Here is a 20,579-nt window from a genome sequence, read left to right as displayed (position 1 = left end):
CCCCCACTACCACAGATTGAAACGGGTGTTATCTGAGTATACTTTCATAAGTGTATTTGTGTCCTGCAACAATATTGCCTCTTTTGCTGGGTTAACTCTGATACACAAAGTGCCAAACTCCATGGTCAATTTTTTGAACAACTGGTGTGATAGACCAGTGGCCCCCCAATACCACATATTGAAGTGGGGTGTTATCTGAGTATACTTTTACAAGTGTATTTGTGTCCTGCAACAATATTGCCTCTTTTGCTGTGTTAAGTCTGGTACAGACAGTGCCAAACTCACTGGCCAATTTATTGAACAACTGGTGTGATAGACCAGTGGACCCCCCAATACCACATATTGAAGTGGGGTGTTATTTAACAGTATACTTTTCTAAGAGTTTATTTTAGTCCTGCAAAAATTTGGCTTCTTGCTGTGTAAACTGTTCTATACACAGTGACAACAGTTACTGGCCAATTGTTTGTAGAACTGTTGTAATAAACCTGTGGCCCCCCAATACCACAGATTGAAGTGAGGTGTTATATACCTTTTTCCAGATATACTGCGATTCTCTAGAGGCTTTTTTCACAGGGTTATTAAAAAACATGACAGGCATAGGAAGAGGCAGACACTTACGCAGGGGTGGTAGGGGTAGGGCAGGAGCAGTAGGCCGGAGCCAAAGTGTGAAGTTTCAAAAGCTGCGTGCAATTAAGTCAAAGGACTCACCAGACTTGGTTGAGTGGCTCACTCAGCCTTCCTCATACCTTCCGCTTGAGTCACTGGAATTATTTTCCGATCCATCACAAGACATTTACGATGCACAGCCATTGTTGGCATTGGATCAGGAAGAAGAGATAGCAACAGCCGCCACTCAGCAGTCTGACGACAGTACCCAGATCAGCCCAAGGAGGTTGGTCCCCGCTTTTGCTGCCTACTCCGAGATCTCGAATGTTAGAGGTGGGGAAGGTGACGTGGATGATGACGTGTCTATGGATGTCATGTGGGTGGAAACAAGAGAGGAAGAGGAGGGGAGTTCAGAGGGAGAGACGGACTGGCAGATAGGGAGGAGAGGCAGGCAGAACTTGCATTGCACAAGAGGTACAAAGCAGACTGCAAATGTATCAGGAGCGAGCCATCAACCATGTACAGTCACATCTGGCGCTCCCAGGATGCTGGCACATGGCTCTGCAGTGTGGGCTTTTTTTAAAGTGTCCGTTGCTGACAACGGTGTTGCCATTAGAGATGTCCCAAACTATTCGCCAGCGAACAGTTCCCAGCAAACATTGCTTGTTCGCGTTCGCCCCGGCAGGAGAACATATGCAATGTTTGGTCCGCCCCCTATACATCATCATTGAGCAAACTTTGACCCTATACCTTACAGTCAGCAGACACATTCCAGCCAATCAGCATACCCTCCCTCCCAGACCCTCCCACCTCCTATAAAAAAGCAAGGACAGCATCCATCTTAGATTCATTCTGAAGCTGCAGTGTTAGGTAGAGCAGGGAGAGTGCTGCTGCTGAAGTGTTCTGTGTCCACTCCTGCTGTAAGGACAGCGTCCTGACAGCACCCCAAAAAGCCCTTTTTAGGGCTAGTACATGAGTCGGTTTTTCTTTATTTTTTTTTATATATATATACAGTATATATATATTGCAGTTGCCTGCCCGCCGTGTGTGAGAGGCCACAGACTGTACTGTGTGCACACCACTCATATCAGGTGGCACAGTACCTTGCAGTTAAAAAAATATTTTATTTTTTCCTCTGTCATATAATTGCAGTTGCCCAGTGAGTGTCAGGCCCACAGACTGTACTGTGCCCACTGCCCACCACTCATATACGGTGGCACAGCACCTTGCAGATCAAAAAGTAATTGATTTTTTCCTCTGTCATATAATTGAAGTTGGCTGCCAGTGAGTGTCAGGTCCACAGACTGTACTGTGCCCACTGCCCACCACTCATATACGGTGGCACAGCACCTTGCAGATCAAAAAATAATTTATTTTTTCCTCTGTCATATAATTGCAGTTGCCTGCCAGTGAGTGTCAGGTCCACAGACTGTACTGTACCCACTGCCCAACACTCATATAGGGTGGCACAGCACCTTGCACGCATAGTACCACTAATCTAAAAAAAAAATGACAGGCAGAGGCAGGCCACCCCGCAGGGGCAGTTGTGGTCGTGGTGCTGTGATTTCCTTTGGCCCTAGAATAATGCCCAGTGTTCAGAGGCCACGTACCCTGAACTCGAAAAATTCTGAGGACATAGATGACTGGCTTACACAGGACATCCAGTCTTCTACAGCTTCCGCTCAGAACCTTGATGCACCATCCTCCTCCAGCTCAGCTTCTGGCACCTCTCAAGTTACCACTCGCCCGCCCGCCGGCACCACCAACACTAGCACCACAGCCGCTTCACTTGATCTGTCAGAGGAGTTATTTACACATCAGTTGGAAGAAATGAGTGATGCGCAACCATTAGTGCCAGAGGATGTAGATAACGGGGATATGTCTCAGTCAGGCAGCATTATACACATGGACGTACGGTGTGATGATGATGGTGTTGTACCTGCTGCTGCTGCCTTTGCTGAGTTGTCAAATACAAGTGAAGCGGCTGATGATGACGATGTGTCCGTGGATGTCACGTGGGTGCCTGCTCGAAGAGAAGAAGAACAGGGGGAAAGTTCAGATGGGGAGACAGAGAGGAGGAGGAGACGAGTTGGAAGCAGGCGGAAATCATCGCAAGGAGCTAGTGGCACAGTCAGACAGCATGTATCGGCACCCGGGGTCAGCCAGACAGCACGCCAATCAACGCAAGCTGTTGCCACCACCAGAATGCCGTCATTGCAAAGCTCAGCAGTGTGGCATTTTTTTTGTGTGTCTGCCTCTGATAACAGCAATGCCATTTGCAACCTGTGCCAAAAGAAACTAAGTCGTGGGAAGTCCAACACCCACCTAGGTACAACTGCTTTGCGAAGGCACATGATTTCACATCACAAACGCCTATGGGATCAACACATTATGGGTACAATCAGCACACAAACTCAAAGCCACCATCCTCCTCCTGGTCCAGCATCTTCAGCCACGTCAACCACTGCTGTCCTCCTTGCCCCCTATCAACAACCCGCCACTCAGCCTCTCACCTTCAGCAGTTCCTGCTCATCTGCTCACAGTCAGGTGTCTGTCAAGGAAATGTTTGAGCGTAAGAAGCCAATGTCACAGAGTCACCCCCTTCCCCGGCGTCTGACAGCTGGCTTGTCGGAACTCTTAGCCCACCAGCTTTTACCATACAAGCTGGTGGAGTCTGAGGCCTTCAAAAAATTTGCAGCTATTGGGACACCGCAGTGGAACGTACCCGGCCAAAAAATTTTTTCACAAAAGGCAATCCCCAACCTGTACTCTATTGTGGAAAAGGAAGTCATGTCATGTCTGGCACACAGTGTTGGGGCAAGGGTCCATCTGACCACTGATACCTGGTGTGCAAAGCACGGTCAGGGCAGGTATATCACTTACACTGTGCATTAGGTAAACCTGCTGGCGGCTGCCAAGCATGGAATGCGTGGCTCTGCAGAGGAGTTGGTACCACCGCCACGACTTGCAGGCAGGCCTTCTGCCACCTCCTCTACTCCTCCTACTCCATCCTCTTCGCTAACCTCCTCGGCTGAGTCCTCTTCTGCTGTTGCATCTTGCTCCACACCAACTGCACCCCCCCAGCTCCCCAGGGGCTATTCCACATGCCGGATAAGACAGTGTCACGCCGTCTTGGGGTTGACTTGCCTGAAAGCAGAGAGTCACACCGGACCAGCACTCCTGTCCACCCTGAACACACAGGTGGATCAGTGGCTGACCCCGCACCAACTGGAGATAGGCAAAGTGGTGTGTGACAACGGAAGCAATTTGTTGGCGGCATTGAATTTGGGCAAACATCAGCGGCATTGAACAGCAGCAAAACAACATGCCAGTGAGGCGCTTGATTTGCGACAGCCCGACACGTTGGAATTCAACACTCCTAATGTTCGACTGCCTGCTCCAACAAGAAAAAGCCTTCAATGAGTATTTGTATGACCGGGGTGCTAGGACAGCCTCTGCAGAGCTGGGTATTTTTTTGCCACCTTACTGGACGCTCATGCGCAATGCCTGTAGGCTCATGTGTCCTTTTGAGGAGGCGACAAACCTAGTCAGTCAAACCCAAGGCAACATCATCGACATCATCCCATTTGTTTTCTTCCTGGAGCGTGCCCTGCGAAGAGTGTTGGATCAGGCCATAGATGAGCATGAAGAGGAAGAGTTGTGGTCCCCATCACCACCAGAAATAGCCTTGTGGTTGTCGATTGCTGGACCTGTGGCAACGCAGAGAGAGGAGTCTGATCAAGAGAAGTCAGAGGAGGAAGGTGGCTTTGAGGAGGTGGAAGACCAACCACAGCAGGCGTCCCAGGGGGCTTGTTGTCACCTTTCGGGGATCCTTGGTGTTGTACGTGGCTGGGTGGAGGAAGAGCCCTTCAATGACGTCAGTGAGGACAAGGGACGGGACATGGCTAGCTTGGTATTCAACCTTGTGCAAATGGGGAGTTTGCGGTTGTGCAAATGGACTGACTGACTGTTAAACGGGGAGTTTGGTCTGTCACTGTGAAGCGGGCGTAACCCTTACACTACACACACTTGATGTTTTAAAGCACGTTATTCCAAACAATTTAGGTATGTTAGGTGATTTATGCCCTTTATGGATTAAAACCCAACTCTGCGTCAACTACGTAATTTTCCATGGGAGTTTTGCCATGGATCCCCCTCCGGCATGCCACAGTCCAGGTGTTAGTCCCCTTGAAAAGTTTCCATCACTATTGTGGCCAGAAAGAGTCCCTGTGGGTTTTAAAATTCGCCTGCCTATTGAAGTCTATGGAGGTTCGCCCGATTCGCCCGTTCGCGAACATTTGCGGAAGTTCGCGTTCGCCTTTCGCGAACGGAAAATTTTATGTTTGCGACATCTCTAGTTGCCATTTGCAGCCTTTGCAGTCAACACATAAGTTGCGGTAAGTCCAACACTCACCTAGGGACAACCGTCTTAAGAAGGCACCTGAAATCCCATCACCAAGCCCAGTGGGAGCATTACCGTCATAACCCACAAAGCCTCTTCTCCTTCTCCTCTCTCCTCACATTTGACCTCCACTCCACTTTCCATGATGCCGTCGTCACGTTGTTCTGGATAAAGGCAGACTTCTGTGGCCCAAATGTTGGAGCGTAAAAAAAGGTGTCCGACAGGTGTCTGACTACATCGGGTTACCAAAAGTGTCTCCCACGCGGTCACGGACCCCCCCCGCACATGTGACCGGCGGACCCGATGTCCGCCGGTCACTCGCGATCGTCGGGTGGAGAGGGAGAAAGGCAGGCGGCTGATGTAAACAAGCCGCCTGTCATTCTCCCCTGTGTAGGAATAGTGATCATACGGTTCTACTATGTAGGACCGTTGATCACTGTTCCTACACCTCAAGCCACAGCCAATCACAGTTAGAATCACGCCCCTAGGGACACACATAACCCCTCCCTCTCACTCTCAAAAAAAGTTAACCCCTTCACTGCCAGTGTAATTTTACAGTAAAAGTGCATATTTATAGCACTGATTACTGTAGTAATGTCACTGGTAACCCCAAAAGTGTCAAAAATGTCAGTCAAGGGTCCGATTTGTCCGTCGCAATGTCGCAGTACCGCAAAAAAAATTGCAGATCGCCGCCATTACGCGTTAAAAAAAAACAACAAAAATGACAAAAATCTTTCCCTTTGTTAGTAAGCGCGATAACTTTTGCGCAAACCAATCAAAATACGCTTTTTGCGATTTTTTTTACCAAACATATGTAGCATAAAACAAATTGGCCGAAAATGTTAAAAAAATTTTGATTTTTACATTTTTTTGGGGGGGAATTTCATATAAAAAATGTGAAAAATATTGTTATTTTTTCAAAATTGACGCTCTTTTTTTTGTTTATAGCACATGATCAAAAAATCGCACAGGTGGGGGGGCGTGGCTGCCAGCGCGGAAGATGGCTGCATGTTGAGTCAGCTCCGCACGGCCACCCAGGACAAACGCCGCTACTAGGGCCCACAAAGCTCCTACACACCCCGGACGCAATCCGTGACCTGCGGGGGACCATCCGCCATGGCTAGGCGCAAGAAGGATACCGGACAGTCCGGTAAAATGACGGGATATCTCATCTCCCAAGCCTCCGGGCTCCGCCAAAATGGCGGCGGGACCACGAGCGGAGGGCAGCGCGGGAAGCCGAGCCTGACGCAGATCCCCAAGCTTCCACAGCTCCAGACTACCCCACCTCAGCGCCGCATGATTGCCAACCCGGATAGCGGACAATCTTCGGGTTCACCTTCGCCACCTTCTCCGTCATCCCGGAGCCCAGCGAAGCACAGACAGCGCAGGGACTCTCCTCCTCCAGCGCTGCACGATTCAGGTATGGAACTTACTTTTAACAATCAGGCCTCAGCGGCCTTCAGCCCCACTCCTGGAGACTCCTTTGCAGCCTGCCCTTCGGGGGGGAACCCTATCTCAGAATCCTCAATGAAGAACATGCTGTACTCCCTGCGAGCATCTATGCAGGCTGACATGCAGCAGCAAACCAGGCAGATAACTAAAGAAATCTCCTCTCTGGGCTCCAGGATAGATTTAGTGGAACGAACTGTTAATACCCATGCTGAATCCATCAATATGGTTATAGACAGGACGAACTCTCAATCCGAGGAAATCGCATTGGCTGAAAAATAAGGTCGCCGATCTAGAAGATCGGAGTCGGCGCAACAATATAAAGCTGAGAGGTGTTTCAGAATCGGTACCCCCCACACAACTTCTGCAATATGCGACGGAGCTGTTTAAAACTCTGGTCCCCACTATCCCGGACTCAGAACTTTTAATAGACAGGATTCACCATCTACCCAAACCCTCCTTCCTAACGCATGATGTTCCCAGGGATGTTCTCATGAGGGTGCATTTTTTCCATGCTAAAGATCGCATCATGCTTGCCTCCAGACAGAACAATCAGCTACCGGATCCATATAGCGCTGTACAACTGTTGCCGGACCTGTCCAAGCACACACTGCAGGCTAGGCGCAACCTATCCACGATCACTAAGGCTCTGCGCAACCATCAGGTACAACACAAGTGGCGATACCCTGCGACCCTTCTGGTCACCCATGAAGGCTCATCTGTGGCTATTAGATCCCTGGAAGAAGGGATCTCAGCTCTCCGTAGATGGAACATACTGCCGGAGGATCAGGCTTTGCCGCCCTTCTCTCCACCTTTACGCCCATTGGAAGCTGAATGGCAAGTAGCATCGCGCAAAAGATCCTCCAGGTCTCCGTCAGTGCACTCCAGCCCCAACGCACACTGAGGACCCACGTTTTTTGGTCCTAGGCCACGGATAGTACCTCTATCTGGCCTCCTGTTATTTTTCTAGCGGATGGTTCCGCTCTCGGACTGCCGAGACAGTCCATTTCTTATGCTTTTTGTTTTCTTTTGCCCTCATACCTATTCCTCCTTCCCCTGCTACCTCCTCCTTGGACAGTAAGGATGATTCGCAACTGATGCATTTTTGTTCTGTTTTGTACGCCCAAAGGTCAGCTCTAAGGATCCCTATGTCTACCCATGACCATTAAGGTGATATCCATCAACGCGAACGGTCTCAATCACCCCGCAAAAAGACGCTCTCTGTGGAAGGAGGCTACCTCACGGAAAGCTGATATATTAGCTGTACAGGAAACACACTTTCAGGTTGACAGTCAACCTCGCTGTACCCACAAGAACTTTCCACTGATCCTGTTTGCCTCCTGTAACGATAAGAAGCGGGGTGTGATGCTGGCGTTTTAGAGACACTTTGGCGGTCACAATCCACAAGACTGTACTGGATCCTGACGGCAGGTTCATCATCACCACCTGTGACATAAATGGCATGCCAATGACTCTGTGTGTACTCTACGCACCAAATTCGCACCAACTTCGGTTCCTGAAGAGAGTTCTCCCGCAAGTATATGATGTTAAATATGGTCATTTATTGTTGTGTGGGGACTTCAACACTGTCGTCGACCCTGGGTTGGACACCTCGGCGTCCCCCCGGGATCGACGGCAGTCCTTGGGGCCCCTTCTTCATAAAGAGAAGCTGTACGATGTTTGGCGATGCCAACATGCAGCGGAGAGGGACTATTCCTTTTTCTCTCCTAGACACAATTCCTATTCCAGGATAGATTTGTTCTGTGTAGACTTATTTTTGCTGAATAGGGCGACTTCCTCTGAGATCGCTGACATCACCTGGTCCGATCATGCGGTGGTGGAATTGACCATAGAGGAATCCGCCAAATTCTCCCCGACACGTATCTGGAGATGTGACTCCCGGGTCTTGCAGGACGACGGGTGTCGTAATAGACTCAACAAGGAGATACATGAGTTCCTTGCCATTAACGAACCCTCTGTCTCCAAACCGTGGGTGCTGTGGGGTGCACTCAAGGCCTTCATTAGAGGGGTGTGCATCCAGCAGCAGTCACGGCTTCGGAGGCAGAGGAGGGACAAGATATCATCCCTAACGACTGACATTCACAATCTGGAAATGACCAACAAAGCACGACCGAACGATGCGGACTCAATGGCTTTGATTAAGCTGAGACAGGACCTTAGGCTCCTACTCCTAGAACAGTCAGACAAACATCTCCAATACCTTAAACAACAACATTATTTTCAAGCTAACAAAGCGGGGAAATATATGGCCAATCAGGTTAAACACAAACAGGCTAAGTCAAGGATTGCACATCTGTTGCAACCCTCGACCAAATCGAAAATCACACACCCGCAGGCCATAGCCGACGAATTTGCCAACTTCTACGGCGCGCTGTATAACTTACAGAACGACCCTAGCGAACACCAACCAACAGCAGCGGATATTGATCAATTCCTCGCGGCCGTGTCCCTGCCATCTCTCACTACTGACCAACTGGAATCGTTGAATTCACCGATTCTACTGTCTGAAGTCCAAACCAGCATCTCCTCCACCAGGGCCGGATGGATTCTCAAATGAATTCTTCCAGCTCACGTCCCACCTCACGAGCCCCACTTTGGTTGCAGTGTTTAACAAGGCCATGGAGGTGTCTTCACTCCCACCTGACATACTAGGGGCCCACATTGTCACGCTACCCAAACCAGGGAAAGAACCCAACACCCCTGCTAACTTTCGCCCCATCTCCTTGCTTAATTCCGATGCCAAAATATACGCCCGTATACTCGCCAAACGCTTGCAAGCTATATTGCCGTCCCTTATACATAAAGACCAGATGGGATTCACGGCTGGTAGACAAACGTCGGACGCGACTAGAAGGGTCCTAGGAATCATGCATCTAGCTCATACATCCAAAACCCCGTCGGTGCTACTCACTTTGGACGCCGAAAAGGCATTTGATAGGGTCCACTGGGGGTACATGCGAGCCACGTTGTTTAAGTTTGGCTTTCGGGGCCCAATACTGTCAGCTATTACAGCGCTGTACTCTTCCCCAACGGCTCGGGTATACACTGCTGGCACTCTGTCCAAACAGTTCCATATATCGAATGGTACCCGTCAAGGATGTCCTCTCTCTCCGTCGATTTTTAACTTGGTCATTGAGCCCTTGGCGGAGACCATTCGATCCAACCCCTGTATAATGGGCTTCTCCCTCCCTTCCTATCATCATAAGATAAACCTTTTTGCGGACGATATTATCTTAATGCTTACCCAACCGCACACGTCCCTCCCAGCGGCTTACGATACACTTCAGGCATACAGTAAGGTATCGTACTACAAATTAAACGCATCCAAGTCCACGGTCCTTAACATGGGGGTCTCCTCCGCCTCCCAGGTATCCCTCGCGAGTAATATTCCCATTCCATGGTCCTCGGATAAAATACACTACTTGGGTATAGATCTCCCAGCAAACCCTGCCAAATTGCTCTCAACAAATATGTCCAGAATACAGGCAAAGATCAATGCCGACATATCTCGCATGCGCCCCCTGTGGTTCTCATGGAGCGGCAGGGTGGCGGCGTATAAAATGTTTATCTTGCCACAACTGCTGTATTTGTTCAGAGCTCTCCCTATCCATTTCCCTATGACGCACCTCCTCAAACTATCTAGGACCTTGACGACCTACGTGTGGGAGGGCAAGCACCCACGCTGTGCTTTCGCGACTCTAGTTCGGAAGAAACAATTTGGGGGGGCATCGATTCCGGACATACCGACATACTATTGGGCCACTGTTTTGGCTCAGCTACGACATTGGCTAAACTCTGCCGAACACCCGATTTGGGTGGACCTGGAGAGAGACATTGCACCCATTTCGGACCTCAAGGCGCTGCTTTTGAGTGATAAATGGAAGGCTTGGGACCTACGCTTACTGCCTCCTACTATGCAAGCTTCGCTGAGGGTGTGGCGTCGCTCTCCAGTCTCGCTCAATGGAAGAGACATTCTGTCCGAAACCTTATTACCGATTTCTATTCTCCGATTGCATATACCTGATCTCCCCACACGCTTACTGACTAGTTGGGGCCTTAGGTCACTTAACTCCTTCTATGATAACGGCACTTTGCTCTCAACTCCCGACCTCATTCGCAAGTATGCACTCCCACACAACTCCTTTTACCAAGTGCTCAGGGTAACGCACTTCCTACTATCTCACCCATTATGCAAAATAACCGTGGACGGGAAAATATGGGACGCACTCACAGACACATCGGGACATTCCCCTAGACTGTCAACCTACTACAATATATTGCTGGACAATGTGACGTTTCACAAGACCACACACATGTTCAGATGGGACAGGGACCTGAATGCGACCTTCTCTATTACTGAGTGGAAGGCAGCTCTCCAGGCGATTCACAAATATTCACACTGTGCCACCCACTGGGAAACGGCTCTCAAGATAACGAATCGGTGGTACTACACCCCCTTTCGACTGGCAGGCTTCTCCCCAAAATATTCCCAACTATGCTGGAGGGAGTGCTCCCAGGTGGGCACTCTGCTTCACATACTATGGTCGTGCCCCTCCCTACGCAGTTTTTGGAACCAAGTGTTCTCTTACATATCTTCTCACACGGGCTGCCTGACCTCACCGTCCCCAGCTATGGCTTTATTACATCTAGGTATAGATAAAATCCCCGTCATGTATAGACCTTGGGTGACCCATGTTCTTCTGGCGGCCAGGACGGTAGTCCTACGTAAATGGAGAACACCCGATGCCCCAAACCTGTCAGAGGTGGTTTCATTATTAAAAACGAACTATCAATTTGAAAAGGCTATCGCCATCAACCAATTGAAGTTGCAATCCTTCAACTCCCAATGGAACTTCTGGGCAACAACATTGTAGACCAGTTCTAATGTACTGACATTATTGTTCTTTACTGCATCCTTACTCCACTCTACCTCACCTAACCTGTACCTTTCCCTCCCTCCTCCACCCCCCCTCCTCCCCCACCCATGGGACAGGCACTGTTCGGCTTGTACTGTTGTGTTTCGTTAAGCCTGTACCATGTCAATATGCTACTGTATTTGTACGGTTGTTCATTTGCAATGTATGCATTTAATTTTTCAATAAAAATCATTTACACAAAAAAAAAAAAAAATCGCACAGGTGATCAAATACCACCAAAAGAAAGCTCTGTTTGTGGGAAAAAAAAGGACATCATATTCGTTTAGGTACAGTGTCGCACAACCGCGCAATTGTCCGTTAAAGTCACGCAGTGCCGAATCGCAAAATAGGCCCTGGTCAGGAAGGGGGTAAAATCTTCCGGGGCTTAAGTGGTTAAACCCATGTGGGCTAATTTTTGGGGCCTATACAGGCTGACACTTACTTCTGTATACTGTGAATGCCTAATGTACCTCCAGCCATCAAATACTACGTTCTTAGCTGTCAGTTAAACCCATGTGGGCTAATTTATGGGGCCTATACAGGCCGACACTTACTTCTGTATACTGTGAATGCCTAATGTACCTTCTGCCACAGAAAAACTACATTCTTAGCTGTCAGGTAAACCCATGTGGGCTAATTTTTTGGGTCTATACTGGCCGACATTTACTTCTGTATACTGTGAATACCTAATGTACCTCCAGCCACCAAATACTACGTTCTTAGCTGTCAGGTAAACCTATGTGGGCTAATTTTTGGGGCCAATACTGGCCGACACTTAGTTCTGTATACTGTGAATGCCTAATGTACCTTCAGCCACAGAATACTACATTCTTAGCTGTCAGGTAAACCCATGTGGGCTAATTTTTGGGGCCAATACTGGCCGACACTTACTTCTCTATCCTGTGAATGCCTAATTTTTCAGACTGGAATTGAAAATCAATGGGTCTGTAAAGGTTCCGCCAAATTGTGGAATGGATGTGGACCCATTTTGCAGATGTGTGAATGGACCCTATATGTATTAGACAATGTATTTACCGGCTGCTGTCAGTTCTGGCTGATTTATGAAAAAAATAAAATCATTTTTGCCGTAAAAAAAAAAAATATATAGGGCAACTTTTACAATTGCAATACTTCTGTTATGACATTGTCCATGTGCTGGGACTATTTATGCACAGCTAGTACATCTTTTGTGGCTGCAAATATGACCTAAAGGTTTTTAAAGTTCGCCTCCCATTAAAGTCAAATTTATTATCAAAGTTTACTTTAATGTGGTCACTTCATTTTTCCATACAGAGGGTCTTTGATTGGTCCATTCCAAGGTAGTTCAGTATCCTGCTACACACTCCCATCAGGACAAGTGCTGAACTATTTGCCAAATTCTTGCATTACCACTTATTACCACTAATGTGCACAATTTTTTTCTTACCACTAATTTGAGCACCATAAGTATAACTAAGTCTTCCTTTTCATATAGCATACGAGCAATTCAGTCATATAAAAAAACAAAACAGTTGACTTGAACTGAAATCATTACACCTTGTAGTTGCCAGGATTTGTTGAAGATCTTAGCAAACAGCTGGACTCTGAGCTCCTCAGTGGCATTGTAAGGCTGGAATGAGGTAATGTACCCTCAAGAGGTTCAAATCAGTCATTATATATGGAGATTTGTAACTTGGTATAGTCTGTATTACATACAGTTTTTTTCAAAACTACCAGTTTAACTATGATTTAAAACAATAAATAATGGATTTTTAGAAATACTCTAAAGAAATGCTATGCAAAAATAAAGGCTGTGCATACTTTTTTCACAGAAAAAATTATGCTCATTTAAGTTTTAATGACGCACTTTTATTGTAAAGTTCTGTAATAAAGCCTACTGTTAAATTTTAATAGTAACCATGTTGTTGGTATTCTTTATAAATAACAGATGTTGATGCCACAAACTTACTCTCCCTGCATTAACTGCAATCGCTCTGTATTTAAGTATTTTAAGGAACATTTATTTTTAAATATTCCAGAACATTTGAATTAGTGATCATACCTGTAAATTGACTTCTTTTTAACAATATGGCCATAAAACTCACCTTATAACCAACAAGCAGCCTGTATTGATCATAACATTATTCAATTCTTGGAAACGATTAAGCAGTTTCACCTCCTGTCTTTGCCTTAAATAATTCACAAAAGTAATTTCAGTTTTACTTTTCTATCAGAGTTCATCTGTTTGAAAATATGAGTTTGACCTATGAGTGCAATATAATGGAGGATGTTCTATTGACAAAATTTTAGCATCACAATAATTTCAATCAATTATTCAATTACATTGCTGGGATCTTAAAGCTGTATAATTATGCAAAGTAAATCAAATATTCTTAGCATAACGTATCAGTACCCATATGTTGTAAATTAACTGATAAGCTACATTGAGAAATATTGCATGTTCTACTCTAAACTTACATTTAAGTGTAATTCTACTTATATTGCCAGGTCCAACTCCTTATTTTTTACAATCCTAAAAAGTGCATTTAAATTATTTTTCTTATCTCTGTTGCTCTCTTATGTCTGCACTAGTTATTATTTTTTCCATGAGAAAATTGTTGACACCCATCTAGTTAGCTTTTCACATTATTGCATGTGTCCTTATTATAGCAAGCCAAAAATTGATCTTCTATTTTGTACAGATTAAAACACAGCTGCCATATCACCTAAAGATATTACCCCTATATACATCCCACCCATCTTTCAGATGATCGGTAATAATTTCTTGTTATTATTTATGTAGCAAGTATATGATGAACTCAAAACACAAACCTAAATCCCAGCCTGCACAAAATACTGTTCAATGTCTGGTCTGCTCTAACTGGGAAATTGAAGCTGATCTCCAGCTTTTAGTGAAGTTTAAATAGTTAATTTAGACCAAGCTGGACCAAACTAACTACAGTATATACTTCACTAAGAAATACAGTGACTATTTTGTATGGAGCCTCTGTCACATACAGTATAGAGCGCTGTGTTCCAGCAGCGGGACAAGAGCTTCCCTTCCCCTTCAGCACAACCAAGTTGCACGGAGTACTGCTCAGCTATTAACAGGAATATTTGTATTTTACAAATTAATTCAAAGCTTCCTCTGATCGGATGAGGCGGAGAAGTGTGTGGATGACATCATCATCTCTGCCTCAGCCAATCAGGGGAAGTTTTGTATTTATTCAGAAAATAAAAACCTTCCTCTGATTGGCCCATCAGTCTCAGTCTGACTTCAGTTTGTTCAGGGAGTGGGATGGGAAGATCCTGTCCCTCTATCAGAACACAGTGCTGTATACTGTATGTAGTGGAGGCTACATATCGTTTCTAAAGTAAACACAACCACTGTATCTCTTAGTGAGTAAAAATGGACAAGCTTGGTCTAAACAAACTAGTTAAACTTTATTAAAAGTTAATCAAAAATAAACCTCATCCTCCCTTTACAGTTTACGTTTCTGTTTTCAGTACTTTTTTAAATACCCAGCAGTATGAAGTGCATCACATTTTGACCATTTACTGTCATTTGATATTATGGAAGGTCAGTCTAATAGTACAACTCTTTCATTAAAGATTATGACTAAGACACAGAAAATTTACTGTTCATGTTGGCAAGACATCAGTCATTTAATCAACAATTAATTCCTAAGCCATTTCGTCTCTTGAACAGTCTTTGAACAGATAAAGTGAAGCTATGCAGATAATTTGATGTGCTATCACCATGCTGAAGAAACCGTACCACGCTGAGGAAATTGAACCATTATGAAAAAGTTCAAAGTAGGCATTTAACATATTTTGTGTTATCTTGATAATAAAATGATGGATGAAGAAATGGACATTTATGTTTTGCTGAGACAGATGCCTATGGATTTATGCATTATTTTAATTGTCTTCAAACATTGTTGATAGAATACATAGGGATGCTATGCCACTTGCCACTTATGACACTTGTATAAGTATGCCACTTACACAACAGTTTGTCTCCAAGGGAGGAGACTTGACCAGACATGGCATATGCCTTTTGTGGGCCAACACCCATCCACTAATCAATTTAGCTTCAGGTACTCTTTACACTGAAAACCATGCCTAAACAGCCCTTGTTCACAAGGTTGTGCTATCCTGTCACATATCCCCTTACTTTGAATGGGGGGGGGGGTCAGAAAACACTAACCACCCTCCTTTTCAGCACATCTCTTCCAGCTTCCTCCATTATGGGCACTCTCCTGCCTGATCTTGATGGGAAATTTTTACCTAAATCACCCTCCTGAAACTATAGGGGGCCGACTTCCACTCCACTGTTTATCTTTGCTTTGGCTGTTAAGTAGTCACCCATCGTATTACATGTTATAGCCTTCGCTATCACATCCAACTGACCTTCTGGTTTACATCACCTTTGCTGTTACATTTGGCAAACAAATCCTCAGAGAGAAACAATGCACTACTACAACAATCCATCAGAGAGAAACAACGCACTACTTCAACAATGACAGTAATGTTCAATAATGTATTGGACCTCTTCATTGTCAAACATGTTATTGTTACTATAAAAAATCATTAAAAAAAAAAACAAAATATTGTGCCAGAACAGAAAATAAGGTAATGGTAGATCAAAGTCCAATAAATGAGTCTTCAGCTGCTAGCACAACATCCTATTGTTAGAGGATAATACGGTACATTCACAAAAATAAACAGCAGCGCTCAAAGTGTATTATTTCAAAAATAATCCTCCAGTGAGATATAACAGACACTGTGGGAAGAAATCGATAGATCCACCACCAAGGGAACCAAACATGCAGCCTCTTACCAGATGCAAATGAATTGTACAGCCGTCAGAGTAAACATGTATCTATCACCTGGTCAATGGATCCAGTAGTATGAGCCACATCAGCACAAATCTCAAAGCATGTTCCAAGAGAAATGAGAGGGCAATCATTGGTCTTAGGCTTAGCAGATGACAACTTCCAGATTCCAGCGATATCTCTTTTCTGACCCTGGATTGCGGATGGAGTAGTTGTTACTTACACTGCTCCTGTCCCAGTACCACCTTGTTTCTTTAATAAAATACTGTATGTGGGATTAGTCCATATTTCAATGTAGAACACCTTTATTGCTGCGATCTATGTTATTTGTGAATTATTTCTGGCCTTTGACCTCCGCCCACTTCCGGTATGTTGCCTATTTATACAGTGGGTCTATGTCATGTGGCCACGCCCCCGGTTGATGTCAGTTATGACGAAATGCGTCGGAAGGACCCTAGCCACATAACGCTGGTGTTGTACACTATTTGAGGTCGGTCATTTTCTCAGTTGGAAACAAGTCTACACTACATCTTTGCCATTTTTCATGCCTATTGTATAAGAGAAAGTGTGAGTACCCTGTTTGCAGATTTTATTGTTTTAATAAACATTTGGAAAGATGTCTGTGCAATGATTGCTCTCTTGGAACATGCTTTGCGATTTGTGCTGATGTGGCTCATACTACTGGGTCCATTGACCAAGCGATAGATACATGTTTACCCTGATGGCTGTACAATTCATTTGCATCTGGTAAGAGGTTGCATGTTTGGTTCCCTTGGTGGTGGATCTATCGATTTCTTCCCACCGTGTCTGTTATTTCTCACTGGAGGATTTTTTTTTTAAATAATATACTTTGAGCGCTGGTGTTTATCTGAATGTATGTTACTATTACTGTAAGAACTCCTGTTTCTAGTGTTTGGCAAAGCAATGTCAACAGGGGAACCATACACAACAGAGTGGCTACCTCCTGCAGCAACCTCACATACATCAACTCCACTGCCATCTGCTCTTACTGCTGATTGGAAACAAACCAAACTGCCCTGCATTCATTTTGAGCAGGGTTCCGCAAACTTCAAAGGTGTTCAGATGTTGAACCCAAACCCCACAGAAGTCAATGGGACTTGAACCTGTCAAATGAATAATTAACCACTTGCCGACCGCTCACATGGATCGTACTGCGGCAAAGTGGCTCGATTCTGTCCGGCGACGTAGACCTCCCCTTGTGGGGGGCGCGCGCTCTGCTGGAGGCTCGCTCCCACTGTATTCAGACACAGCGGGAGTCGAGCCAGGGGAGGAGAGGCGGTCATCACCACCGCTCTTCCCCAATCGTCGGGGATCGAGTGAGGAGATCCGCCCGCTTGTGTAAACAAAGCGAGCGGATCTCCTATGTGACAAGCAGGGACAGATTACAGGATTCAGCATAGCTGAACCTGCGATCTATGTCACACAGTCCCCTCCCCCCACACACGTCAGTAAGCACCAGGCATATATTTAACCCCTTGATCACCAATAAAGTTAACCCCTTCCCTGCCAGTGTCATTATTACAGTAACAGTGCATATTTATAGCACTGATTACTGTAGTAATGTCACTGGTACCCCCAAAAGTGTCTCCCACGCGGTCACGGACCCCCCCCCCCCCGCACATGTGACCGGCGGACCCGATGTCCGCCGGTCACTCGCGATCGTCGGGTGGAGAGGGAGAAAGGCAGGCGGCTGATGTAAACAAGCCGCCTGTCATTATCCCCTGTGTAGGAATAGTGATCATACGGTTCTACTATGTAGGACCGTTGATCACTGTTCCTACACCTCAAGCCACAGCCAATCACAGTTAGAATCACGCCCCTAGGGACACACATAACCCCTCCCTCTCAAAAAAAGTTAACCCCTTCACTGCCAGTGTAATTTTACAGTAACAGTGCATATTTATAGCGCTGATTACTGTAGTAATGTCACTGGTAACCCCAAAAGTGTCAAAAATGTCAGTTAGGGGTCCAATCTGTCCGCCGCAATGTCGCAGTCCCACAAAAAAATCGCAGATCGCCGCCATATCGCCACCATTACTAGTTAAAAAAAAAACAATAAAAATGATTAAATTTCCCGTTGTTAGTAGCTGCGATAACTTTTGCACAAACCAATAAAAATGTGCTTATTGCGATTTTTTTTACCAAACATATGTAGCAGAAAACAAATTGGCCTAAAATGTTAAAAAATTTAGATTTTTACATTTTTTTGGGGAATTTCATATGAAAAAATGTAATAAATATTGTTATTTTTTCAAAATTGATGCTCTTTTTTTTTTTATAGCGCAAAAAGTAAAAATCGCACAGGTGATCAAATACCACCAAAAGAAAGCTCTATTTCTGGGGGAAAATGATATAAATTTAATTTGGGTACAGCGTCGCAGGACGGCGCAATTGTCCATTAAAGTAAAGCAGTGCCGAATCGCAAAATATGGCCTGGTCAGGAATGGGGTAAAATCTTCCGGTATTAAAGCGGTTAAAAATATGCTCATTGAGAATTTTTTTGTCAAAGACATGTAGCTAAATACATTTTGGCCTAAATATATGATAAAAATTGAATATATTGGATATTTTTCAACTGTCAAAGTAGAAAAAAATGTTGTTATTTTTTCAAAATTGTCGCTTTTTTTTATTAATATCGCAAAAAAATGAAAAGCGCAGAGGTGATAAAATACCACCAAAAGAAAGCTCTGTTTGTGGGAAAAAAGGACGTAAATTTAGTTTGGGTACGGCGTTGCATGACCGCGCAATTGTCAGTTAAAGTCGCACAGTGCCAAGTTGCAAAAAGTGGCCTGGACATAAAGCAGGAAAATCCTCCGGTCCTAAAGTGGTTAATAAGAAACTATAACTAATAGGCAAAGGGTTGACAAAAATATGAGATTGATGCTGCCCTAGGGAACATGCACCAATGCAAACATATTTTCAAAAAATTTGAAAGTTGAAATTTGAACTTGGCCCACATCTCGGTCATTACCAAACCGTGTAAAGACCACTCAGAGGTAAGCAATTACAGGCCCATTTCTCTGATCAACAATGATCTCAAAATCCTAAGCAAAATCATGGCCAACAGATTGTCAGCCTTTATAGCTGGGTATGTTCATAAAGGCCAGGTGGGCGTCATCCCGGGAAGACAGAGTCCAGATCAAATGCGAAGAGCTGTGGATGTATTTTCCCTTTTGCGGGCTAACTGGGATAGGGGCAATCCTCAGGAAGGATTCTTACTCCCGGTTGACCTACAAAAGGCATTTCACATGGTAGAATGGCCCTATTTATTTGAAGTATTGGATAGATGGTGGTTCGGCCCTCATTTTATAAGGGTCCTTCAGGCTTTATAGTCTAACCCAAGTGCACAGGTAAAATTACAAAGTCACCAATCAGATCCCTTCCCAATACACAAGGAGACTAGACAAGGATGTCCTCTTTCCCCCATAACTTTTGCCGTTACAATTGAAACTTTAGCCTTAGCCATTAGGGACAATCCGGACATTCACAGAGTAAGGTGTGGTCAATGCATTCACAAATGTGCCTTATTTGTGGATGATTTGCTTCTTTTTATCACTTCACCCCTCATATCAACACCAAATGTATTTGGTCTTCTAAAGGCTTTTGGAAGGATCTCAAGCCTTCAGGTTAATATGACCAAGTCCGCAGCACTAAACGTCAATTCTCCTGTTTCTCTGGTCGAACGTCACTTTTCTTTTGCATGGAGTACCACCTCTATCCCTTATGTCAACCTAGTAGCTAGTGTGGATCAGTTATATATCATTAATTACCCACCTCTACAGTATAAAATTGGTAGCAGACTTGTCCAATTGGTCGCGTGGGGACATCTCATGGCTGGGAAGCATTAATTCAGGTAAAATGACCCTCCTTCACAGGTTTCTATACCTATTTTGTTCCCTTCTGATTCCACATCAGAAACCCCACCTCTGAAAATTTAAATCTCAGATAGTTCATTTTATTTGGGGTAGCAAAGGCCTCAGATGTCCAAAAAGTTTACTAAACAGAACCCAAAATCAAGGAGGTTTGGAAGTTTCTGTCTTCTGGAAAAACTATCACACAGCCCAACTAGTGCAATTTTCTATAGTGTATTCAAGGGGACATAGACCAGTCTGGGTGGACATGGAGAGACAGGCTATTCCCAGACCAGCATTCCATGGCCCTCTGTGACTCCCTACATAAATCTTGTATGCTAATTTCTGAACTTCAGCCACTGACACACCTTTTCCATAATCCATAATCCTCAACCCCCCCCCCCCTGGGCAAGACATCCAGACCTTTCAATAGTGGACAAATGAGGGTCATTTTAGGATTGGTCATTTTGTTTCTTCTATGGGACCTTTATTGGTA

This window comes from Pelophylax lessonae (genome assembly GCF_965119305.1).
Source record: "Pelophylax lessonae genome assembly, chromosome: 3".
Taxonomy (NCBI): domain Eukaryota; kingdom Metazoa; phylum Chordata; class Amphibia; order Anura; family Ranidae; genus Pelophylax; species Pelophylax lessonae.
The sequence above is the reverse complement of the archived record's forward strand: the minus strand, read 5'-3'. Positions refer to the sequence as shown.